At 53.5% G+C, this 27160-nt stretch overlaps 1 pseudogene; it reads right to left on the reverse strand.

Moving 5' to 3' along the window:
- Positions 1–13782: 13782 nt before the first annotated feature.
- Positions 13783–27160, reverse strand: part of LOC134340083 (keratin, type I cytoskeletal 17-like) — a 22195-nt pseudogene continuing 8817 nt past the window's right edge.

Below are 27160 nucleotides of genomic sequence, written 5' to 3' on the forward strand. Positions count from 1 at the left end.
GGGTCAGTCGGTGCTTGGGGATGTGGAGGGGTTGGTCAGTGGGTGATTGGAGGTGTGGAGGGGTGGGTCAGTGGGTGATTGGGAGTGTGGAGGGGTGGGTCAGTGGGTGATTTGGGGTGTGGAGGGGTGGGTCGGTGGGTGATTGGGGGTGTGTGGAGGGGTGGGTCAGTGGGTGATTGGGGGTGTGGAGGGGTGGGTCAGTGGGTAATTGGGGGTGTGGAGGGGGGGGTCTGTGGGTGTTTGGGGGTGTGGTGGGGTGTGTCAGTGGGTGATTGGGGATGTGGAGGGGTGGGTCAGTGTGTGATTGGGACTGTGGAGGGGTGGATCAGTGGGTGATTGGGGTGTTGAGTGGTGGTTCAGTGGGTGATTGGGGGGCTGTGGATGGGTGGGTCAGTGTGTGATTGGGACTGTGGAGGGGTGGGTCAGTGGGTGATTGGGGTGTGGAGGGGTGGGTCAGTGGGTGATTGGGGGGCTGTGGATGGGTGGGTCAGTGGGTGATTGGGGGTGTGGAGGGGTGGGTCAGTCGGTGCTTGGGGATGTGGAGGGGTGGGTCAGTGGGTGGTTGGAGATGTGGAGGGGTGGGTCATTGGGTGATTGGGACTGTGGAGGGTTGGGTCAGTGGGTGATTGGGGTGTGGAGGGGTGGGTCAGTGGGTGATTGGGGGGCTATGGATGGGTGGGTCAGTGGGTGACTGGGGGTGTGGAGGGGTGGGTCAGTCGGTGCTTGAGGATGTGGAGGGGTGGGTCAGTGGGTGGTTGGAGATGTGGAGGGGTGGGTCAGTGGGTGATTGGAGGTGTGGAGGGGTGGGTCAGTGGGTGATTGGGAGTGTGGAGGGGTGGGTCAGTGGGTGATTTGGGGTGTGGAGGGGTGGGTCAGTGGGTGATTGGGGGTGTGTGGAGGGGTGGGTCAATGATTAATTGGGGGTGTGGAAGAGTGGGTCAGTGGGTGCTTCGGGATGTGGAGGGGTGGGTCAGTGGCTGATTTGGGGTGTGGAGGGGTGGGTCAGTTGTTGATTGGGGGTGTGTGGAGGGGTGGGTCAGTGGGTGATTGGGGGTGTGGAGGGGTGGGTCAGTGGGTGATTGGGGATGTGGAGGGGTGGGTCAGTGTGTGATTGGGACTGTGGAGGTGTGGGTCAGTGGGTGATTGGGGGGCTGTGGATGGGTGGGTCAGTGGGTGATTTGGGGTGTGGAGGGGTGGGTCAGTCGGTGCTTGGGGATGTGGAGGGGTGGGTCAGTGGGTGGTTGGAGATGTGGAGGGGTGGGTCAGTGGGTGATTGGAGGTGTGGAGGGGTGGGTCAGTGGGTGATTGGGAGTGTGGAGGGGTGGGTCAGTGGGTGATTTGGGGTGTGGAGGGGTGGGTCAGTGGGTGATTGGGGGTGTGTGGAGGGGTGTGTCAGTGGGTGATTGGGGGTGTGGAGGGGTGGGTCAGTGGGTAATTGGGGGTGTGGAGGGGTGTGTCAGTGGGTGATTGGGGGTGTGTGGAGGGGTGGGTCAGTGGGTGATTGGGGGTGTGGAGGGGTGGGTCAGTGGGTAATTGGGGGTGTGGAGGGGTGTGTCAGTGGCTGATTGGGGGTGTGGAGGGGTGGGTCGGTGGGTGATTGGGGGTGTGGAGTGGTGGGTCAGTGGGTGATTGGGGGTGTGGAGGGGTGGGTCAGTGGGTGGTTGGTGGTGTGCGGTTGGGTCAGTGGGTGTTTGAGGCGTGGAAGGGTGGGTCAGTGGGTGTTTGAGGTGTGGAAGGGTGGGTCAGTGGGTGTTTGAGGTGTGGAGGGGTGGGTCAGTGGTTCTTTGAGGTGTGGAGGGGTGGGTCAGTGGGTGACTCGGGGTGTGGAGGGGTAGGACTGTGGGTGATTTGCGGTGTGGTGTGTGGGTCACTGGTTGTTTGGATGTGTGGCGGGGTTTGTCAGTGGGTGATTGGGGGTGGAGGGGTGGGGCAGTGGGGGACTGGGGGTGTGGAGGGGTAGGACAGTGGGTGCTTGAGGATGTGGAGGGGTGGGTCAGTGGGTGGTTGGAGATGTGGAGGGTTGGGTCAGTGGGTGATTGGAGGTGTGGAGGGGTGGGTCAGTGGGTGATTGGGAGTGTGGAGGGGTGGGTCAGTGGGTGATTTGGGGTGTGGAGGGGTGGGTCAGTGGGTGATTGGGAGTGTGTGGAGGGGTGGGTCAATGATTAATTGGGGGTGTGGAAGAGTGGGTCAGTGGGTGCTTCGGGATGTGGAGGGGTGGGTCAGTGGGTGATTTGGGGTGTGGAGGGGTGGGTCAGTTGTTGATTGGGGGTGTGTGGAGGGGTGGGTCAGTGGGTGATTGGGGGTGTGGAGGGGTGGGTCAGTGGGTGATTGGGGATGTGGAGGGGTGGGTCAGTGTGTGATTGGGACTGTGGAGGTGTGGGTCAGTGGGTGATTGGGGGGCTGTGGATGGGTGGGTCAGTGGGTGATTTGGGGTGTGGAGGGGTGGGTCAGTCGGTGCTTGGGGATGTGGAGGGGTGGGTCAGTGGGTGGTTGGAGATGTGGAGGGGTGGGTCAGTGGGTGATTGGAGGTGTGGAGGGGTGGGTCAGTGGGTGATTGGGAGTGTGGAGGGGTGGGTCAGTGGGTGATTTGGGGTGTGGAGGGGTGGGTCAGTGGGTGATTGGGGGTGTGTGGAGGGGTGGGTCAGTGGGTGATTGGGGGTGTGGAGGGGTGGGTCAGTGGGTAATTGGGGGTGTGCAGGGGTGTGTCAGTGGGTGATTGGGGGTGTGTGGAGGGGTGGGTCAGTGGGTGATTGGGGGTGTGGAGGGGTGGGTCAGTGGGTAATTGGGGGTGTGGAGGGGTGTGTCAGTGGCTGATTTGGGGTGTGGAGGGGTGGGTCGGTGGGTGATTGGGGGTGTGGAGTGGTGGGTCAGTGGGTGATTGGGGGTGTGGAGGGGTGGGTCAGTGGGTGGTTGGTGGTGTGGGGTTGGGTCAGTGGGTGTTTGAGGTGTGGAAGGGTGGGTCAGTGGGTGTTTGAGGTGTGGAAGGGTGGGTCAGTGGGTGTTTGAGGTGTGGAGGGGTGGGTCAGTGGTTCTTTGAGGTGTGGAGGGGTGGGTCAGTGGGTGACTCGGGGTGTGGAGGGGTAGGACTGTGGGTGATTTGCGGTGTGGAGGTGTGGGTCACTGGTTGTTTGGATGTGTGGCGGGGTTTGTCAGTGGGTGATTGGGGGTGGAGGGGTGGGGCAGTGGGGGACTGGGGGTGTGGAGGGGTAGGACAGTGGGTGATTTGGGGTGTGCAGGGGTGGGTCGGTGGTGATTGGGGGTGTGGAGGGGTGGGTCAGTGGGTGAATGGGGGTGAGGAGGGGTGGGTCAGTGGGTGATTGGGGGTGTGGAGGGTGGGTCAGTGGGGGATTGGGGGTGTGGAGGGGTGGGTCAGTGGGTGATTGGGGGTGTGGAGGGGTGGGTCAGTGGGTGATTGGGGGTGTGGATGGGTGGGTCAGTGGGTGATTGGGGGTGTGGAGGGGTGGGTCAGTGGGTGATTGGGGGTGTGGAGGGGTGGGTGGTGGGTGATTGGGGGTGTGGAGGGGTGGGTCAGTGTGTGATTGGGACTGTGGAGGGGTGGGTCAGTGGGCGATTGGGGTGTGGAGGGGTGGGTCAGTGGGTGATTGGGGGGCTGTGGATGGGTGGGTCAGTGTGTGATTGGGACTGTGGAGGGTGGGTCAGTGGGTGATTGGGGGTGTGGAGGGGTGGGTCAGTGGGTGATTGGGGGTGTGGAGGGGTGGGTCAGTGGGTGATTGTGGGTGTGGAGGGGTGGGTCAGTGGGTGATTGGGGGGCTGTGGATGGGTGGGTCAGTGGGTGATTGGGGGTGTGGAGGGGTGGGTCAGTCGGTGCTTGGGGATGTGGAGGGGTGGGTCAGTGGGTGGTTGGAGATGTGGAGGGGTGGATCAGTGGGTGATTGGAGGTGTGGAGGGGTGGGTCAGTGGGTGATTGGGAGTGTGGAGGGGTTGGTCAGTGGGTGATTTGGGGTGTGGAGGGGTGGGTCAGTGGGTGATTGGGGGTGTGTGGAGGGGTGGGTCAGTGGGTGATTGGGGGTGTGGAGGGGTGGGTCAGTGGGTAATTGGGGGTGTGGAGGGGTGTGTCAGTGGGTGATTGGGTGTGTGGAGGGGTGGGTCGGTGGGTGATTGGGGGTGTGGAGGGGTGGGTCAGTGGGTGATTGGGGGTGTGTGGAGGGGTGGGTCAGTCGGTGATTGGGGGTGTGGAGGGGTGAGTCAGTGGGTAATTGGGGGTGTGGAGGGGTGTGTCAGTGGGTGATTGGGGGTGTGGAGGGGTGGGTCGGTGGGTGATTGGGGGTGTGGAGGGGTGGGTCAGTGGGTGATTGGGGGTGTGGAGGGGTGGGTTAGTGTGTGATTGGTGGTGTGGATCAGTGTGTCATTGGGTGGTTGGTGGTGTGGAGGGGTGGGTCAGTGGGTGTTTGGTGGTGTGGGGGGTGGGTCAGTGGGTGTTTGAGGTGTGGAAGGGTGGGTCAGTGGGTGTTTGAGGTGTGGAGGGGTGGGTCAGTGGCTGATTGGGGGTCTGGAGTGGTGGATCAGTGGGTGATTGGGGGTGTGTGGAGGGGTGTGTCAGAAGGGGATTGGGGGTGTGGAGGGGTGGGTCAGTGGGTGACTGGGGGTGTGGAGGGGTGACTCAGTGGGTGATTGGGGGTGTGGAGGGGTGAGTCGGTGGGTGATTGGGGGTGTGGAGGGGTGGGTCAGTGGGTGATTGGTGGTGTGGAGAGGTGGGTCTGTGGGTGATTGGGGGTGTGGAGGGGTGGGTCAGTGGGTGATTGGCGGTGTGGAAGGGTGGGTCAGTGGGTGATTGGGGGTGTGGAGGGGTGGGTCAGTAGGTGATTGGGGGTGTGGAGGGATGGGTCAGTGGGTGATTGGGGGTGTGGAGGAATGGGTCAGTGGGTGATTGTGGGTGTATGGAGTGGTGGGTCAGTGGGTGATTGGGGGTGTGGAGGGATGGGTCAGTGGGTGATTGGGGGTGTGGAGGAATGGGTCAGTGGGTGATTGTGGGTGTATGGAGTGGTGGGTCAGTGGGTGATTGGGGTTGTGGAGGTGTGGGTAGGTGGGTGGGGGTGTTGATCAGCCTCACTGCCCGGGGACAGTCACTGTTTTTGAGTTTAGTGGTCCTGGTGTGAATGCTACATAGCCTCCTCCTTGAAGGGATTGGGACAGACATCCCGTGAGCAGGGTCTGTGGGATCCTTCATAATGCTACCTGCCCCTTTTTTCGGGCACCTTCCTGTACCTACGTCCTTGATGGTGTTGGAGATGCGTTGGACAGTGTTGACTTCCCGTTGTGGAGCCTTTCCGCCCGTCACAGTGAAGTTTCCGTCCCATACAGCCTGTCAGGATGCTCTCCACTGCGCAACTGTGGAGTAATCTGAGAAGCTCTCTTCAACCTCCTCAGAAAGGGAGGCAAGGTTTTCATTTCAGTGCCTTCTACAAGTATCTTCATGTGTAGCCTATACCAATGATTGGGTGTCGTGGGGTCTCTACTAAAGGAGGTGTGAGGCGCTTCTTCCCTCCACTAGCCTTGAGGTCACCCTTGGGCAAGGTGTAGCACCTGCTTAGCCCCCCCCCCCCCGATCAGGGTGAGATGAAACCGTGGGAGCAGGTGGTGGACGGTCGTGCAGATCACAAGTCCTGGTAATGCGACCACTGACGCCAGGCAGTCAATCTCTGAAGAGTATTGGTAATAGCTGGGCGGAATCACCCGTCTTGTAAAGTCACTGCCCAGAAGGTGGCGATAGCAAAATAGGAAAATTTGCCAAGAGCAATCATGGAGAGATCGTGACCGCCCATGTCATATGACACGACACATAGTGATGATGTCATATGACACGCCACATAATGATGATGTCACACGATATGGCACATTACAAGCATCTTCCAATAGACCAAGGCCAATACCAGAAGTCTCGTCGTCAGGGCAATGGATTGTGCGACGAGGGACGCAGCAGGAAGACAAAAATTATATTTAATTCAAACAGAGGACCGACAGGGAAGGCGGCTGAACCGAGACCAGTGAATATTCCTGAGCACACAAAACTCACAGCAGCAGATAACAAAACGCCGGAGGAACTCAGCAGCTCGGGCATCATCTATGGAGATGAATAAACAGTCGACGTTTCAGACTGAGACCCTTCATCAGGGTCTGGAAAGGAAGGTGGTGGGGTGGGGGGAATGCAGAATAAGGGGGAGGAGGAGGAGCTAGAAGGTGATTGGTGAAGCCAGGTGAGAGGGGGTGGAGAATAAAGGAAGAAGCTGGGAGGTGATTGGTAGACAAGGTGAAGGGCTGGAGAGGAAGGAATCTGATTGGAGGGGTGACTGGACCATGGGAGAAAGGGAAGGAAGAGGGGCACCAGGGGGAGGTGATTGGTGGAAAAGGTAAAGGGCTGGAGAGGAAGGAATCTGATTGGAGGGGAGAGTGGACCGGGGAGAAAGGGGAGGAGGAGGGACACCAGGTGGAGGCGACTGGTAGGTGAGGAGACAAGGTAAGAGGCCACAGTGGGAAAATGAAGGGGGAGGGAAAAAATGACCAGAGGTTGGAGAAATCGATGCTGATGCAATCAGGATGGAGGCGTTCGAGGCTGAATACGAAGCGTTGCTCCTCCGGCCCGAGACTGGCCTCTTTGTGGCAAGAGAGGAGGCCATGGTGAAGTGGGAATGGGGATTGGAATCGAAAGGGCTGGGCAACGGGAAGTCCTGCTCTCTGAGATGGAGCAAAGGTGTCAAAGGTCTCGGTTCGGCTAGCGGCTTAACTGAGGGGGTGATAGACCCCACCCCCCGGCCCGGCCAAACTTAAGAAATCTCGTTTGGGCGGATGCTGCGCGATGTGTCCCCTGTTACAAATCAGTACCCCGAAATAACAAACAGAACACAATACGCGATTAACCGTAAAGAAACAACAGATAGAAATGGGGCCATTCTCGTGACACAGTCTAACGCGCAAACGTTGGCGCTTACGATGTCGTCCATTTGTCCCCGTCGTCCTCCTCCGAGCGTAGCGGACCCTCGGACCCTCACTGCTCAGCCCATTCCGTCCGGCGCTCTAGCAAATGTCTCCATTTGCGTTCCCTCTCCTCATCCCCCCTTCCCCCCACCCCCGGCAAAAGACCGCGAAAATCCCTCTTCCAGTCTCGCAAGAAAGAACACCATCCCTCTCATTGGCTAACATTCCCCGTTATCTCTGGTCATAGCCCAAACATTGCTGCTACAGCCTCAGCAGAGGAACGTGACAGAGAGGCCAACAGCAGTGAAACCTTACAGCCTGTTGCAAGTAGACAAACCCAACAGCTTCGCAGGAGAAGAGTCGCCTCACCTGGGGAACCGTTCGGGGGTCATCGCAGATTTGCGGAAAATTCATAGACGCCTCTGCGAAACCTCGGACACGAGGAATAAACATTGCACCCTGCGCGTCAACGGCAGCGACGCCCCCTTTCCTGATAGGATTCCGTGCACGATTTGTTGCAATGAGTGGCGTGACATCGAGGAAGCCCTCTCTCCCCCCGAGGAGCAGGCACCCCGTCCGGCCACAGCCGAGGGGAGGAGGACCCGAGCCAGGGTAAACCCACACAAAGCCGCAGGGCCTGGCGAGGTACTGAGGGACTGTGCGGCTAAGAGGGGTCTGAATGTCCATCTTTAACACCTCTTTGCAAAAGTCCACTGTCTCTGCAGGCTTCGAGGTCGCCACCGGCATTCCGGAGCCCATGAGGGAGATACTAACTGGCCAAAACAATTACCGCCCAGCGGCACTGACCTCAGCAATCACCAAGCTCTCTGACCGGCTGGTGATGGATCATTTCAAATCCCACCTTCCAGCCACATTGGACCCTTTTTCATTTCGCCTCCCACTCATACTGGCCCACTGATGATACCATAGCCTCGCGCCCCACCCCCCACCCCCACCCCCCACTCCGTCCTGTCCCACCTAACAATTGATGCCTGATATGTCAGGATGTTGTCAAACGCCGAGCTGGTGGGTAACTTGCCCTCACTGGGTCTCTCAACACCCCTCTCTGGAACTGGATCCTGGACTTTTTGACGGAAAGAGCCCAGTCAGTCTGAGTTGGCAGCAACGTCTCCAGCAAACGGTGGCCCCCCGGGGGATGTGGGCTCGGCTGAGAGGCCAGATCCAACTCAAAGCACATCATCCGGTTCACTGAAGATACAGCGGTGGCCAACCTCATTAGCAACAATGATGAGTTGGGCAGACAGCGAGGAAGCAGAGAGGCTCGTCGGACGCTGTGACACCTTGCGTCCCAACGTGGACAAGACAAGCGAGATGATTGTGGACTCTAGGAAGGCGCAGGTCTCCCACTCTCCGTTGCCCATCAACGGCTCTGCCGAGGAGAGAGCGAGGAGCACGGAGTTCCCTGCTGTGCACGGAGCAGACGCTCTAACCTGGACCCACGACACCCCCTCATTATTCGGGAAAGCACAGAAGCGTCTCCACTCTCTGAGGAGATTGAGGCCACCCGCACCCACCCTAACGAGAGCGCCACCGAGAGCGCCCTGGCTGCGTGGGAGGGAAGCTGCAAGGCATCAGACCGCAGGAGCCGGCAGAGGACAGTAAAACCAGCCGAGAGGATCACGGGGTTCTCCCTCACCCGCTGTTTGTGACATTTACAGGGAACGTTATAGACAAGGAGCCTGAGGTATTGTTGAGGGTCTCTACCACCCATCCCGCAATCTCTCTCACCCACGACCGTCTGGGAGGAGGTACAGGAGCATCAGGACTAGGACTGTCAGGCTGGGTAACAGCTCCTTTCCTCAGGCTGGGAGACTGATGAATACCCTGTCACCACCGAGGTCCCGTCACTACCACCCATCCCACAATCTCTCTGACCCACGACCGTCTGGGAGGAGGTACAGGAGCATCAGGACTAGGACTGTCAGACTGGGTAACAGCTCCTTTCCTCAGGCTGGGAGACTAATGAATTCTCCGTCACCACCACCCATCTCACAATCTCTCTGACCCACCACCGTCAGGGAAGAGATACAGGACCATTAGGACTAGGACTGTCAGACTGGGAAACAGCTCCTTCCCTCAGGCTGGAAGACGAATGAATTTCCGCCACAACAAGTCTCGTCACTGGGACAGCGATCTGTTTACTGTGCACCTGTGTTGCACGCTACGTGGATTTTGAATTATATCTCATTGACTTATTTATGGTAATTGTTTGGTCGATATGCTGTGTGTGATACGTGTTGTGTGGGTGCATTGTGGTCCGGAGGGACGATGTTTCGTTTCGTTGTGTATGTGTACAGTCACACAACAGTAAACATGAACTGAACTGCTGAGCAGTTGTACAAGTAAGCCGGTGGCGAGGCCGCCCGTGGGGTACCGCGTACAGTTTCCATCCGCCTGTGATAGGAACAATCTGATTAAACCGGAATGAGGGCAGAGATGTTCAAAGATGTTGGGCCAGGACGAGAGGGGCCGGGTTACAGAGGGAGGGGTCCTGTTGTTTGGAATGTAGGAGGATGAGGGGTGACCTAATCATTACTTGAAATTATTGAATTGAATTGGATGATCTTTATTGTCATTATACATAGATACAATGAAACTCTGTTTGGCTTCCTCTCAGGCAATTAAATAAAGAGGTAGATAAAAACAAGACTATTAAATAGATAAGTAGCAGAAAATAAGTTGCGGCAGCACCAGGATATCACAGTAACGCACAAAGTGCCGTTAGTGCGAGTATTTGAGTCTTTGTGTGTGTGTGTGTGTGTGTGTGTGTGCTCACAGTTTCAGTCATTATTCTGCGGGAGTGGTGTGATGGAGGCCACAGCTCTGAGACAGAAGCTGTTCCTCAGTCTGTTTTACCATTACGTTCTGTGCTGTATGACGTGGGCGATCCTGGTCTTATCACTGACCGTAAATATTCTTGGCAAATGTTCCTACAGAAGTGGTTTGCCATCGCGTTCTTCTGGGCAGTGACTTTACGAGACGGGTGATACCCCCAGCCATTATCAATACCCTTCAGAGATTGTCTGCCTGGCGTCAGTGGTCGCGTCACCAGGACTTGTGATCTGCACCGGCTGCTCGTACGACCGTCCACCACCTGCTCCCACGGTTTCACCTGACCCTGATCGGGGTGGGGGGGGGGCTAAGCAGGTGCTACACCTTGCCCCAGGGTGACCTGCGGGCTAGCGGAGGGAAGGAGCGCCTCACACCTCCTTTAGTAGGGACTGATCTCCACCCCGCCACCGCTGGGACCTTATAGAAATGTTTAAAATGACGGGAGCCACAGATAAGATTAATTCCGCCGCGGCCGGTCCCAAGCCCGGCTGCAGGAGGAGGAGGGTCGGACACGGGGCGAGCAAGTCCATTCCGTAAATGCCCAGAGCCACAGTAAAGCCAACAGAAGCTCCAAAGACCTCATGGCCGGGAGATACAACAAGAAGGTGGGCTACACCGGGGGAAAATCTGAAAGACGAGCCCCGGGCAGGGGACTTGGCGAGACTGCTGTGATTAGCAGGGAAGGTGCTGCGGTCAGCAGGGACCAGATGGGCCGAAAAGCCGGTATATCTTCGGCACTGGTCTGTGCCGGTGACTGACCATCACACAAATCCCCCACCGACTCCCCGTGGTAACCCCCACCCCACCGGGACGTGCCCTCATTTCACCGGGGAGGAGGTACAGGAGTCTGAAGACACACACTCAACGATTCCATTAACCAATTTCCCCAGGGATCGATAAAGTATCACCATGACTATTCAGGGACAGCCTCTGCCGTCAGGTTTCTGAACGGACAGTGAGCCCCAGAACACTACCTCAATATCATTTTTGCTGTCTGTTTGCACTACTTAAGTGATTTTTAAAAAAAATATATTTTTCTTGTAATTTAAAGTTTTTGATTCAGTCAGGCAGAATCTGTGGGAATGAATGCACAGTCGCTGTTTCAGCGCCAGACCATCTGGTCCCAGTGACTTCTCTAGCTTCAGACTTTTCACCGTCCCAAACACCTCCTCCTTAGTAATAGCAATGATACTTACTTCTGCCCCCTGACACTTTCACATTCTGGCATTCTGCTAGTGTCTTCCACAGAGTAGACTGACGCAGAGTACTTATTAATTTCCTCCGCGATTTCTTTGTCCCCCAATACAACTTCTGCAGGATCATCTTCCAACAGTCCGACATCCGCTTTCATCTCTCTTTAACTCCCTATATATCCGGAAAAACTTTTAATATCCTCTTTTATTGGCTGCATACCTTCATCTTTTCTCCCTTTATGGCTTTTTTTAAATTTGTCTTCTGTTGGTTTTTTAATCCTTTACCTTCCCACCAATTTCTGTTATGCGCGGCCAAGTGGTTAAGGCGTCGGTCTGGTGATCTGAAGGTCGCTAGTTCGAGCCTCGGCTGAGGCAGCGTGTTGTGTCCCTGAGCAAGGCGCTTAACTACACATTGCTCTGCGCAACACCGGTGCCAAGCTGTATGGGTCCTAATGCCCTTCCCTTGGACAACATCGGAGTCGTGGAGAGGGGAGACTTGCAGCATGGGCAACTGCTGGTCTTCCACACAACCTTGCCCAGGCCTGCGCCCTGGAAACCTTCCAAGGCACAAATCCATGGTCTCGCGAGACTAACGGATGCCTATACACTCCTTTCACTCCACTGTAATACTGATACGTGTCATGTGACCTTCTCCTTCTCAAACTGCAGCGTGAATTCTAACATATTATGATCACTGTCTCCTAAGAGTTCCTTTACCTTAAGCTTCCTAATCAAATCTGGGTCGTTACAAAACACCCAATCCAGAACTGACATTCCCCTCCTGGGCGCAACCACAAGCTGCTCTACAAAGCCATCTCCTAACCATTCTGGTAAAAGACTGGTAAAGACAAATGTAGGTCCCCTGCAGACAGAAACAGGTGAATTGATTATGGGGAGCAAGGACATGGCAGACCAATTGAATAATTACTTTGGTTCTGTCTTCACTAAGGAGGACATAAATAATCTTCCAGAAATAGTAGGGGACAGAGGGTCCAGTGAGATGGAGGAACTGAGCGAAATACATGTTAGTAGGGAAGTGGTGTTAGGTAAATTGAAGGGATTGAAGGCAGATAAATCCCCAGGGCCAGATGGTCTGCATCCCAGAGTGCTTAAGGAAGTAGCCCAAGAAATAGTGGATGCATTAGTGATAATTTTTCAAAACTCGTTAGATTCTGGACTAGTTCCTGAGGATTGGAGGGTGGCTAATGTAACCCCACTTTTTAAAAAAGGAGGGAGAGAGAAACCGGGGAATTATAGACCGGTTAGCCTAACGTCGGTGGTGGGGAAACTGCTGGAGTCAGTTATCAAAGATGTGATAACAGCACATTTGGAAAGCGGTGAAATCATCGGACAAAGTCAGCATGGATTTGTGAAAGGAAAATCATGTCTGACGAATCTCATAGAATTTTTTGAGGATGTAACTAGTAGAGTGGATAGGGGAGAACCAGTGGATGTGGTATATTTGGATTTTCAAAAGGCTTTTGACAAGGTCCCACACAGGAGATTAGTGTGCAAACTTAAAGCACACGGTAAAGGGGGTAAGGTATTGATGTGGATAGAGAATTGGTTAGCAGACAGGAAGCAAAGAGTGGGAATAAACGGGACCTTTTCAGAATGGCGGGCAGTGACAAGTGGGGTACCGCAAGGCTCAGTGCTGGGACCCCAGTAGTTTACAATATATATTACTGACTTGGATGAGGGAATTAAATGCAGCATCTCAAAGTTTGCGGATGACACGAAGCTGGGCGGCAGTGTTAGCTGTGAGGAGGATGCTAAGAGGATGCGGGGTGACTTGGATAGGTTGGGTGAGTGGGCAAATTCATGGCAGATGCAATTTAATGTGGATAAGTGTGAAGTTATCCACTTTGGTGGCAAAAATAGGAAAACAGATTATTATCTGAATGGTTGCCGATTAGGAAAAGGGGAGGTGCAATGAGACCTGGGTGTCATTATACACCAGTCATTGAAAGTGGGCATGCAGGTACAGCAGGCGGTGAAAAAGGCGAATGGTATGCTGGCATTTATAGCGAAAGGATTCGAGTACAGGAGCAGGGAGGTACTACTGCAGTTGTACAAGGCCTTGGTGAGACCACACCTGGAGTATTGTGTGCAGTTTTGGTCCCCTAATCTGAGGAAAGACATCCTTGCCATAGAGGGAGTACAAAGAAGGTTCACCAGATTGATTCCTGGGATGGCAGGACTTTCATATGAAGAAACATTGGATGAACTAGGCTTGTACTCGTTGGAATTTAGAAGATCGAGGGGGGATCTGATTGAAACGTATAAAATCCTAAAGGGATTGGACAGGCTAGATGCAGGAAGATTGTTCCCGATGTTGGGGAAGTCCAGAACGAGGGGTCACAGTTTGAGTATAAGGGGGAAGCCTTTTAGGACTGAGATTAGGAAAAACTTCTTCACACAGAGAGTGGCGATTCTGTGGAATTCTCTGCCACAGGAAACAGTTGAGGCCAGTTCATTGGCTATATTTAAGAGGGAGTTAGATATGGCCCTTGTGGCTACGGGGGTCAGGGGGTATGGAGGGAAGGCTGGTGCAGGGTTCTGAGTTGGATGATCAGCCATGATCATAATAAATGGCGGTGCAGGCTCGAAGGGCCGAATGGCCTACTCCTGCACCTATTTTCTATGTTTCTATGTTTCTACAAAGTCCCTCTCTTGGGATCCGACACCAACTGAACTTTTTCAATCTACCTGCACATTGAAAGCCCCCACGAGTTTCGCAGCTTTGGCCTTAACACAACATATGTCAAATAAACCAAGCAAACGTTTAATCAATCAGCAGAAACTACTTTATTTAAGGCCGGCAGAATCCCAAGAAGCAAGTCATAATTTGTAGGCTAATGGCGTTTATGTCTTCTGAAGTTTATCACAACCGGGTGAGAAGAGGTCGGTTAAAGGGTTGTCTCCTTTAAGCGGTTGCCTCCTTAACCTCCTGATGAGACTCGACCACCTGCCCATCAACGAGTGTTTCAGTTATAGTGATGACCTTCGTTTTGGTAACCACCTCCGGTTCTGTCAGAAATCAATGAGGAAACGGTTACAAGACATCGAACGGTGCGGCACAGGATGTACGGCATCGAACATCGGACGGTGCGGCACAGGACTGAGTTGGCCTCTTGAAGATCAAAGAGGGTACCGATGCAGAGGGCTCAAAGCTATCAGGGAGATCAGAAGACTCAAACACTAACTGTAGCCCACATTGCACCAGAGCACCTGACTCCCAGACACCTGAGGAACCACCTTGAGAGGACACAAGAACATCAGAAACAGGAGCAGGAGTCGGCCATTCGGCCCGTCGAGACTGCTCCACCATTCAATAAGATCATGGCTGATCTGGCCTTGGACTCATCTCCACCTACCTGCCTTTTCCCCAGAACCCTTAATTCCCCCACTATGCAAAAATTCCATCCAACCCCATCTTAAATATATTGACTGAGGGAGCCTCCACTGCTACATTGGGAACAGAATTCCACAAATTACACCACTCTGGGAAAAAACAGATCCACCTCATCTCCATCCTAAATCTACTCCACTAAATCTTGAGGCTGTGTCCCCTAGTTCTCGTCTCGCCCACCAGTGGAAACAACTTTCCTGCCTCTATCTTATCTATCCTTTGCAGAATTTTACATCTTTCTATAAGGTCTCCTCTCATCCTTCTGAATTCCAGCAAGAACAGTCCCAGGCAACTCAATGTCTCCTCATAGTCTAACACCGCCCCCCCGCCCCACACTCATCCCTGGAATCAACCTGGTGAACCTCCTCTGCACTGCCTCCAAAGCCAGTATATCCTTCCTCAAGTATGGAGACCAGAACTGCACACAGTACTCCAGGTGCGGCCTCACCAGTATCCTGTACAGTTCCAGCATAACCTCCCTGCTCTTAAATCAAATTTAAGATATCTTAAGGTCATCTTACTCGACACGAGCAACATTAGGGTGGGATGGCAGCACAGCGGTCAGCATAAAACAATTACAGCACCCATCGCACCCCGGGTTCAAATCCAACCACTGCCTGTAAGGAGCATGTATGTTTTCCCCGTGGCCCGTGAGGGTTAGGAAACATCCTCTCCACATCCACTCTATTTGTGTCCTCTGGTCCTAGACTCCCCCACTATAGGAAACATCCTCTCCACATCCACTCTATCTGTGCCCTCTGGTCCTAGACTCCCCCACTACAGGAAACATCCTCTCCATATCCACTCTCTATCTGTGCCTTCTGGTCCTAGACTGCCCCACAATAGGAATCATCCTCTCCACATCCACTCTATCTGTGCCCTCTGGGCCTAGACTCCCCCATAATAGGAATCATCCTCTCCACATCCACTCTATCTGTGCCCTCTGGTCCTAGACTCCTCCACTATAGGAAACATCCTCTCCACTTACCTCTATCTGTGCCCTCTGGTCCTAGACTCCCCACTATAGGAAACATCCTCTCCACATCCACTCTATCTGTGCCCTCTGGTCCTAGACTCCCCCACAATAGGAAACATCCTCTCCACGTCCACTCTATCTGTGCCCTCTGGGCCTAGACTCCCCCATAATAGGAATCATCCTCTCCACATCCACTCTATCTGTGCCCTCTGGTCCTAGACTCCCCCACTATAGGAAACATCCTCTCCACTTACCTCTATCTGTGCCCTCTGGTCCTAGACTCCCCACTATAGGAAACATCCTGTCCACATCCACTCTATCTGTGCCTCTGGTCCTAGACTCCCCACTATAGGAAACATCCTGTCCACATCCACTCTATCTGTGCCTCTGGTCCTAGACTCCCCCACTATAGGAAACATCCTCTCCACATCCACTCTATCTGTGCCCTCTGGTCCTAGACTGCCCCACAATAGGAAACATCCTCTCCACGTCCACTCTATCTGTGCCCTCTGGTCCTAGACTCCCCCACTATAGGAAACATCCTCTCCACATCCACTCTATCTGTGCCCTCTGGTCTTATACTCCCCCACTATAGAAAACATCCTCTCCACATCCACTCTATCTGTGCCCTCTGGTCCTAGACTCCCCCACAATAGGAAACATCCTCTCCACATCCGCTCAACACAGGGGAAAGTTCTGTCAAACTCAGACGGGGACATGCCTGCCCGAGTCAGGTGAAGTCATCTCTGGCGGACCGGGTGGGTGAGATCCAACGGCCAGGACGGAAGTTCTGCAACGCTCCGTGGAGAGCTAAAGGCGTGACGCGGCACAGGAGACGTCACGGTCGTCCAAGCCACCAGGGAAGACCCCGGTTTGTGACGCTTGTTCGTACCGCTGGACCCGGACTACCGAGCCCCATTACAACAGCTTTTCCGACTTTAAAATCTCTCCCGCCCGGGGTCTCCTGTCGTCGTTCGGAAACGATCGAGGACCACCACGGGTGAGCAAAGACTCCGCACTTACCCTTGATCGTTTCTACGGTTTGGATCTCAGTGGAGTAGCTGTTGGAGAAAGACAGAACAACAATCAGACACCAATAAAAAGCAACCGGTCAATTAAACTGGTCATAGTGCAGAGTTTGGTGTGTAACACTACTCCAGTGCCAGCGACCCAGGTTCAATTCCCCCCCACGCAACCCCCCCCCCCCGGTGGTCGCACGGGCTCCCCGCTTCCCCCCGCATTACAGAGACATAGAACACAGGACATTCCGGCACTGTCGGAACTTTACCCTACTCTCCCTCCTGGTCTTGTTAGTCAGGACGCCAAAGGTAACGGGGAGAACAAAGTTGAGCGGGATCATAAATCAGCCAGGATGGAGTAGGGGGGAGAGCAGACTCGATGGGCTGAAAGGCCTAATTTTGCTCCTGTGGGCTTCTGGTCCTGAACTTGACGAACGCATGTTGATGACGGGTTGGATTGGAGTTCGAAGCTGCGCCTGGGACGGACAGCTTCCCGCTGCGAAAGGCTGGTTTCGGGCCAGCCTCTCGGGGAACCGCTGGCCAGCGGCCCGCCTGCAGCGAGAGGGCCAGAGGCAGGTGTTCCCTCCGGCCGTGCGGGTTTGCTCCCGCGGACGGGTCAGGGTTGCCACCTCACGGGCAGGCATTGCTGGCGCCAGAAGCGCGGCGAGACTTCCGGGTTGTCCCCAGCACATTCGCGACGCAAGCGACACTTTTCACCGTATGTAGTGCGTTTCTGATGTGCTGCTGACCGGTATCTGCTCCTGCGCTGTACCGGTCTGGGTTCTTTGTTCTGTGGGGAGTGCGGGGGAGGTCTGAGAGAGGTTACTGCAGAGATGAGAAGCTGGGGCTCCAGTCGGAGGAGTCGAGGTGGTCCCCGCACATCAGACCCCACGTCCTTCTGCAGATGCGCTGCAGAGAGCATCCGAGCTAACTGCAGCAGAACCTGGACAGCGGCGGTCAGGAGGGGCTCGACAACGGGGGCTCAAAACTGACCCACGGACCCTCCGTCACGGGTACAGACACAGAAAGGGGCCGGTAACTCCATGAAGAATCCCACCCACCCTGCTCACGGACTGTCTGTCCCATCCACGCCAGGGACCACCAGACTCGAAAGTAGTTAACTTCCCCAAGCCGTCAGGCCGGTCCCCACCCCTCACCAGCACCACACCCACATCACCTCGTGTCACTTCACGCACCTACAGGCCAGGCTACGTATGAAACACCTCCCATTGTTTTTTTTTGTGCTTCTTGTGTAATTTCAAATACTGCATCAGCTATGCGGAGGGGGAAGGGTTAGGTTAAAAGTTTGGCACAATACCGTGGGTCAGAGGGTCTACACTCTGCTCCGCTCGACCACACTCCCTGCCTCACCTGATGTCCTCTCCTTCCAGCAGGCGACGGTACGTGGCGATCTCCATCTCCAGCCGGGTTTTGATGTCCAGCAGCTGTGCGTACTCTTGGCACTGCCTCCGCGAGTCGGCCCGGATCTGGTCCAGCTCGGCCTCCCGCTGCTCCAGCAGGTCCTGGAGGTGGTAGAGCTTCTCAGCGTAGCCCACCTCTATGTCCAGGAGGTTCTCTTCCAAGGACGAATTCTGCGTTGAGAGGTTGAAGGTTTAGAGGCGGCAGAGCGGACGCCACACTGGCTCCGCGGGAGATCGAACTCAAGGTGTCTTAGCGGTGGATTAGTCTTGACTCTGGCTTAGCAGGAGGTTGCATTGAACACCGGAATAGCGGAGGATTGGATTCAACTTTGGCTCAACAGGAGATTGAATTCGTAGTTAGGTTTAGACAGGAGACTGGTTTTGACATTCGTTTTAGAGGGAGAGCCAGGGTGTGGTATAAGTTGGATGCTTTACTTATTAGAGGCCTGTTGTGTTGCAACGTGGCCAAGTGGTTAAGGCGTTCGTCTAGTGATCTGAAGGTCGCTAGTTCGAGCCTTGGCTGAGGCAGCGTGTTTGTGTCCTCGAGCAAGGCACTTAACCACACATTGCTCTGCGAAGACACCGGTGCCAAGCTGTATGGGTCCTAATGCCCTTCCCTTGGACAACGTCGGTGTCGTGGAGAGGGGAGACTTGCAGCATGGGCAACTGCCGGTCTTCCATACAACCTTGCCCAGGCCTGCGCCCTGGAAACCTTCCAAAGGCGCAAATCCATGGTCTAATGAGACTAACGGATGCCTATTATATAGAGGTCTGTATCAGGTGGTGTACCGCAGGGATCAGTGCCGTCTCCATTGTCGTTTGTCACCCACATCAACGATCCGGATGATAATGTGGCAAACTGAATTGGCACCTTGGCGGTTGACGCCAGGACAGGAGACGTTACGGACAGTGAGGAGGGCGATGAAAGTTTGCGGGGACATTGGGCCAGCTGGGAAAATGGGCTCAGAACGTCAGACGGAATTGAATGCATACTGGGGTGAAGTGTTGTACATTGGGTGGACCAAACAGGGTAGGGCCTACACCGTGAGCGTGGGACGGGCTGCCAGTGGAAGTGGTTGATGGGGGCGGGGGGGGGGTTGATTTTTAATTTGGGAAGGCCATGGAGAGCTATGGTCTGGATGTGGGACACGACAGTCAACATGGAGTAGACGGGCCGAGTGGCCTGTTTCTATCCCGCGGTGCTCTACGACGGGACAGGCCAACGTGGGGTGAACACCTCGCGGTCACTCACCACACTCAGTATCGTCTGGAAGTCGATCTCCGTGGCCTGCAGGACGCGCCTGTGCTCGTTCAGCTGCTGTTTCTCCGTGTCCACCGTCTGGGTGTTGGTCACCACGGTCTGCTGGAGGGAGGCCGACTGCAAAGAAACGCCCGGCGTTAGCGGTCCGGAGGGACGGAAGCCCGGCGAGCTGCGGCCTCCCGGGGCATCGCGGTGACAGCGGTGACATCACAGGCTCCGCGCGTTTCGCAGTTCGGAGGTCAATGTTAGTTCGTGCGATCTCCGCCACGGACCGCGTGGGTTTCCTCCGGGAGTTCCTGTCACCTCCCACAGACCAAAGGTGTGCGGCTGAGTAGGTCAATTGGTCAATGTAAATTGTCCTGTGATGGGGTTAGCGATAAACAGGTGGGTGGCATTAGGCTGGAAGGGATGAATTCAACAGATTCACCATCCTCTGGCTAAAGAAATTCCTCCTCATTTCTGTATTAAATGGACGTCCCTCTATTCTGAGGCTGTGCCCTCTGGTCCTAGACTCAGCTACTATAGGAAAAACACTCTCCACATCCACTCTATCTGTGTCCTCTGGTCCTAGACGCCCCAACTATAGGAAACACCCTCTCCACATCCATTCTAAGTGTGTCCTCTGGTCCTAGACTCCCCCACTATAGGAAACATCCTCTCCACATCCACTCTATCTGCGCACTCTGGTCCAAGACTCCCCCGCTATATGAAACATCCTCTCCACATCCACTCTATCTGTGTCCTCTGGTCCAACACTCCGCCACTATAGCAAACATCCTCTCCACATCCAGTCGATCTGTGTCCTCTGGTCCTAGACTGCCCGCACTATAAGAAACATCCTCTCCACATCCACTCTATCTGTGTCCTCTGGTCCTAGACTGCCCGCACTATAAGAAACATCCTCTCCACATCCACTCTATCTGTGCCCTCTGGTCCGAGACTCCCCCACTATAGGAAAAAACCCCTCCACATCTACTCTATCTGTGTCCTCTGGACCTATACTTTCCCACTATAGGAAACATCCTCTCCACATCCACTCTATCTGTGCCCTCTGGTCCTAGACTCCCCCCACTATAGGAAACACTCTCTCCACATCCACTCCATCTGTGTCCTCTGGTCCTGGACTCCCCCACTATAGGAAACATCCTCTCACATCCACTCTATCTGTGTCTCTGCTCCAACACTCCCCCACTATAGGATACATCCTCTCGACATCCACTCTACCTGTGCCCTCTGGTCCTAGACTCCCCCACTATAGGAAACATCCTCTCCATATCCACTCTATTTGTGTCCTCTGGTCCTAGACTCCCCCCACTATAGGAAACATCCTCTCCACATCCACTCTATCTGTGTCCTCTGGACCTATACTTTCCCACTATAGGAAACATCCTCTCCACATCCACTCTATCTGTGCCCTCTGGTCCTAGACTCCCCCCACTATAGGAAACACTCTCTCCACATCCACTCCATCTGTGTCCTCTGGTCCTGGACTCCCCCACTATAGGAAACATCCTCTCACATCCACTCTATCTGTGTCTCTGCTCCAACACTCCCCCACTATAGGAAACATCCTCTCCACATCCACTCTATCTGTGTCCTCTGGTCCTAGACTCCCCCACTATTGGAAACATCCTCTCCACATCCACTCTATCTGTGTCCTCTGGTCCTAGACTCCCCCACTATAAGAAACATCCTCTCCACATCCACTCTATCTGGACCTTTCAATATTTCATACGGTTTCAATGAGATCCCTTCTGATATCAAGCCTGTACAGGCCAAAGGCATGAAAAGCTCTTCATACGTTAACCCTTTCATTCCCGGGATCTTTCTTGTGAATCTTCTTTGAACTCTCTCCAATGTCAGCCCATCCTTCCTCAGATAAGGGAACCAAAACTGCTCACAATACTCTGGAAACCTTCCAAGGCACAAATCCATGGTCTCACAAGACTGACGGATGCCTATAGAGAATGGATCTTGGCCGAACGATGGGGGACTTTATCAACGCAAGAGATTCTGCAGATGTTGGAAATCCTGAGTCTCTCTCTCTTTCTCTCTCTCACACACACACTCACACACACACACACACACACACACACACACACACACACACACACTCACACACACACACTCACACAAACACACACACACACACACACACACACACACGCACGCACACACGCACACACACACTCAAGGTTGGAAGGACTCAGCAGGTCAGGCAGCGTCTATGGAGAGGAATACACAGTCGACCTGTTAAGGCGAGACCCCTCGTCAGGACTGGAAAGGAAGGGGGAAGAAGCCAGGGTAAAAAGGTGGGGGGAGGGGAAGGAGGACAAGTTGGCAGGTGACAGGTGAATCCAGGTGAGCAGGAAGATGGATGAAGGAGAGACGACGGGCTGAGGGAGAAGGAATCTGGTAGGAGAGGGGAGTGGAAGATGGGAGAAAGGGAAGGAGGGAGGGGAGACCAGGGGTTCTCACAAGGGATCCTGCAGAACACACACACACACACAAAATGCTGGAGGAACTCAGCAGGTCAGGCAGTATCGATGGAGAAGAGTCACCGGTCGATGTTTTAGGCCTCAGGGTTCAATAGTTACTTCAGTTGCGGACGTTGGTTGTAGAGAAATGGGAGAACGGGGCATCCCAGTGGCATAATGATTCATGTGATAATAGATTGCTTACCTTCCTAATTGTATTCAAAACTGTGTTGGGAGGAATTATTTCGCAGATTCCTACCATACACACAAGGTTTTCAATTACCCCAGACGTCAGAGGTTACGGGGAGGAGGCAGGGGAAAGGGGCCAAGGCGAAACATCATTCATCCATGTTCGAATGGCGGGGCAGACTAAATGGGCCGAATGGCCCAACTCTGCTCCTGTTGTCTTATCGGGCGGAGCGTCGGTGTAGAGGTCAGCGCAGTCCCTTCACAGCGCTCAGAGATCACGGATCGGAGGTTTTTGGTTCCCGTCTCTGTTGGTACGTTCTCCCCGAGACCGCGTGGGGTTTTCTGCAGTTTCCTCTCGCATACTACAGACGTACGGGTCAGGGTTAGTGTGTTGTGTGAAACCGCTGTTGGTACCTGAAGTGGCTTCACACACAAGAACGGCCCTCACTGATCTGATTTGACGGATACGACGCCTTCACACTGGGCGTTTCGATGTCCGCTTGACCAGAAACAAAACGCCCCACCTCTGACCACCATCTCTCTCTCCCCCACTTACCTGTTCCCTGAACCAGTCCTCCGCCTCCTTCTGGTTCTTGGCTGCCATGATTTCGTACTTCTCCCTCATTTCCGCCAGGACCTTGGTCAGATCCGTCCCCGGGGCGGCGTCCACGTCCACCGTCACGTTGCCGCGCAGCTGACTACGCAGAGATTTCAGCTCCTGACACAGCGGGAAAACAGATATTTTCAGCAAATCATTCCTGATTCTACAGTGACCGGAGAGAGCATTCTAACTGGCCCCCCTTCCCTCCTCTTCTACTCCCCACTTTGGTCTCCTGCCTCTTCTCCTCACCTGCCCATCACCTCCCCCTAGTACCAGCCCTTCACCTTTCCTCCCCACCTGCCTACACCTATCACCTTCTCGCTATCCTCTTTCTCCTCCACCCCCCTCCACCTCTTTTCATTCTGGCGACTCTCCCCATCCGTCCGAGTTCTGATGAGGGGTCTCAGCCTGTGTTCCCTCTAAGCTGTGTGTGCGCGTGTGCGCGCACACGTTTTTCAACCGGCGCGCAAAGCAAATTAATGTGCGCACAAATGGTCAGTTACCTAAAATAATGCAGTCATTAATAATTATTCTGATTGAAAATAATCTTTTAGCTAACTGTCTCTGGTAACTAGTTAGTCAGTTTTTCAAATACCACAATGCATGTCACCTCACCTTTCCTGTACCATTTTGTACAGGGGCATCACGGCGGACAGTGTCCATATCGTAAAGTTTACAAGATCTGTTACAAATCCTGTCGGTAGCTCACTAACTCTTTATTGAAAAAGATGTGTCAAATGACCCTGTGGCTTAATACTGTCACAAGAAATTGATAAACATCACATACAAAGTAGCTTTACAGGTGTTAAGCGATGTCTTAGATGAACTGGCTGCACTGTGCGAGATTCTGCAAAAGAGTGGCCTGACGCCGAATGATTCCCTTCATTTCGCGCGAGGCAAAATTTACAAGACAAGAAAGCAGTATCTGGGAGACAATTGCGAGGGGATCCAGGAGGGCCCCTATTAACTGTTTGAAGAGAGGCAGAGAGAGACATTCATCATTGATGGTTTGTTTTGAAAAGAGAGAGAGACGAAGATTAACAGTTGGACTGTCACTTTAAGGCATTGGAAGTAACTCTGGATTTGTGCTGAGTTTGGAGTTGGAGACAGCACCGAGCAGCTCGAAGGTTGCTATGGTGACCAAAGGCAGATTGCTGATGTTATTTCCAAGGACTTGTTGCCTGTTTGTGCATTTCTTTACAGACAAAGGAGGGAGGGACTCTTTGAATGACAGGTGATGTTCAGCCTGGTGAAATAAATAGGAGGTCAGATGATACAGACCTCAGGACACATGATCTGGACACTGAATGAGCATTGTTGTGCCCGCAGAGAAAGTGGGTTTTGGAGGATCGATCAGGCGGATCGATTCCAAATTGTATTCCAGTGAAGGAGAAGGGGTTGACTGGTGGGGAGTTGTCTATGTGTCCACCCTCGCTGGGGTGATAGCTCCACCACAGAAGACCGGTCCCCCTGGTTAAAGTAACAGTCGGTGTCTTGTGAAGGATTTCGGAAGACGACAAGAAGACTCACCTGAAGACTCAAATCGCTCCCTCTCTCTCCGTCACTACTCAACTAAATACCACTAACTGAACTGAACTGAACTTTAGTCAACATCGTAAGACTGTATCTTTTTACCCCTAGACTTAAAGAAGCTTGGTTTTTTCATACATATATATTCCACACTTACTTTTATATATAATCATTACTAACCTGTTTGATTTACCTACATTTATATTACTGTATTGCGTAGTTACTAATAAATATTATTAGTTGTTAGCAAAGTGTTTTCCATCTCTGCTGGTTTCTTAACCCCTGTCACGGGGTACCCCACACAATGTTTCGTGGAGTGACAAAGTTTTGCTAAGTCAACAGTGTGAAGAAGACGTCGCAGTGGACACAAGTTCGCTGTTGACTTTTATAAACAGTCTTTGTGTTCATTCAGAAGAAAAGTTTCCTGAACATGAGGTACAAGATTGGTCAGCTTTTCATTTCTCCGCAATTGCAGTTTGTGACTTCGCATTTGGCGATGAACAAGTTGATGCCTTATGTCTAAAGTATCATAATTTTCTAGCTGAAAATATTGTAACAGTTAGACGGTTTCATGATTTCAAATTTTCCGTGCAAGAAAAAAAATTAAATCCAAGCTGATTTCAAACTTTTCTCAAATGGTTGCATTTGTACTTCAAAATGAACAGTTCTGCGACCTTGCACAGTTGATGGACATTGCGGGAAGCTTTCTTGTGTCTAGTGCGGACTGTGGGCGAGGTTTTACCCTAATGAATCAACTCAAAAACAAGCTGAGAAACCGTTTAGGTGAATGTCATTTGGATTTGTTAATGAGAATCAAAACCTATCAATTGGATGGAAGTTCTATTAGTCTAGATAGAGTTTACAAAGAATATGGTAAATGCCAAAGACAGGAGAGAGAAAAAATAACTGAGCGACTTATATATGTATGTTATTTTGTTGTTATTCTGTGTAGTGTTATGTCAAATATTTTGTAAGCCTACAAAGACTGTTCCATGTGTGCTTTCAGTGCACACATTCTTTTGTCAGAGGAAAAACATTTGCACAATATAATATTTTTGCTCATACTGACTACTGAAAATTAGAGGGACCATTGGTCTCAGCCTGAAACGTTTCAACTGTTTATCCCTCTCCATAGATGCTGTCTGACCTGCCGAGTTCCTCCAGATGAGTGAGTGAGTGAGTGAGTGAGTGTTCCTCTGGATTTCCCGCACCTGCAGAATCTGTTGTGTTGAAGATCCTGGCTTCATCTGTCCTTTTTGTTTCGGACCGGTACGAGGATCAGGAAGTTTTCAAGGGATATTAGCAATTGGGACTGGATGAGATGGGCACTGTGCTCAATAAGAACACGTTGGGTAGAATGGCCGTTCTCTATGGTATACTTTTCGCATACTCTACAAGTCTTTACCTCTGACAGTTATCAGATTCCTCCTTTTTCAGCCTTTTACCTTTCCTACCGATCACATCCCAGCTTCTCACTTCATCCACCTACCTTCACCTCACCTGGTCTCACCTGTCACCTGTCAGCTTGTCCTCCTCCCCCTCCCTCACCTACCCACCTTCCCCCTCACCTGGTCTTACCTGTCACCCGTCAGCTTGTCCTCCTCCCCCTCCCCCTCCCACCCACCTTCCCCCTCACCTGGTCTCATCTGTCACCTGTCCTCTTGTCGTCCTCCCCTCCCCCGCCCACACACCTTCCCCCTCACCTGGTTCCACCTGTCACCTGTCAGCTTGTCCTCCTCCCCCTCCCCCGCACCTGGTCTCACCTGTCACCTGTCAGCTTGTCCTCCTCCACCTCCCACCCACCTTCCCCCTCACCTGGTCTCGCCTGTCACCTGTCAGCTTGTCCTCCACCCCCTCCCTCACCCACCCACCTTCCCCCTCACCTGGACTTACCTGTCACACGTCAGCTTGTCCTCCACCCCCTCCCCCTCCCACCCACCTTCCCCCTCACCTGGTCTCATCTGTCACCTGTCCGCTTGTCGTCCTCCCCTCCCCCGCCCACCCACCTTCCCCCTCACCTGGTCTCACCTGTCACCTGTCAGCTTGTAATCTCCCCCTCTCCCACCCACCCACCTTCTGCCTCACCTGGTCTCACCTGTCATCTGTCAGCTTGTCCTCCACCCCCTCCCTCACCCACCCACCTTCCCCCTCACCTGGACTTACCTGTCACCCGTCAGCTTGTCCTCCACCCCCTCCCCCACCCACCCACCTTCCCCCTCACCTGGTCTCATCTGTCACCTGTCCGCTTGTCGTCCTCCCCTCCCCCGCCCACCCACCTTCCCCCTCACCTGGTCTCACCTGTCACCTGTCAGCTTGTAATCTCCCCCTCTCCCACCCACCCACCTTCTGCCTCACCTGGTCTCACCTGTCATCTGTCAGCTTGTCCTCCTCCCCCTCCCCCACCCAGCCGCCTTCCCCCCTCACCTGGTCTCACCTGTTACCTGTCAGCTTGCCCTCCTTCTCCTCCTCCATATTCTGGCTTTGGACCCTTTCCTTCCCAGACCTGGTGAAGGGTCTCGGGCCGAAACATCGACTGTTTTATTCCCCTCCATAGATGCTGCCTGACCTGCTGAGTTCCTCCAGTAATTTGTGTGTGTATTCCTATAGTGGGGGAGTCTAGGACCAGAGGGCACAGACAGAGTGTAGGTGGAGAGGATGTTTCCTATAGTGGGGGAGTCTAGGACCAGAGGGCACAGATCGAGTGGATGTGGAGAGGATGTTTCCTATAGTGGGGGAGTCTAGGACCAGAGGACACAGATAGGGTGGATGCGGAGAGGATGTTTCCTATAGTGGGGGAGTCTAGGACCAGAGGGCACAGATAGAGTGAATGTGGAGAGGATGTTTCCTATAGTGGGAGAGTCTAGGACCAGAGGGCACAGACAGAGTGTAGGTGGAGAGGATGTTTCCTATAGTGGGGGAGTCTAGGACCAGAGGACACAGATCGAGTGGATGTGGAGAGGATGTTTCCTATAGTGGGGGGAGTCTAGGACCAGAGGACACAGATAGAGTGGATGTGGAGAGGATGTTTCCTATAGTGGGAGAGTCTAGGACCAGAGGACACAGATAGAGTGGATGTGGAGAGGATGTTTCCTATAGTGGGGGAGTCTAGGACCAGAGGACACAGATAGAGTGGACGTGGAGAGGATGTTTCCTATAGTGGGGGAGTCTAGGACCAGAGGACACAGAGAGAGTGGATGTGGAAAGGATGTTTCCTATAGTGGGGGAGTCTAGGACCAGAGGGCACAGATAGAGTGGACGTGGAGAGGATGTTTCCTATAGTGGGGGAGTCAAGGAT

Source organism: Mobula hypostoma, chromosome X1 (assembly GCF_963921235.1).
Source record: "Mobula hypostoma chromosome X1, sMobHyp1.1, whole genome shotgun sequence".
In the NCBI taxonomy this organism is placed as follows: domain Eukaryota; kingdom Metazoa; phylum Chordata; class Chondrichthyes; order Myliobatiformes; family Myliobatidae; genus Mobula; species Mobula hypostoma.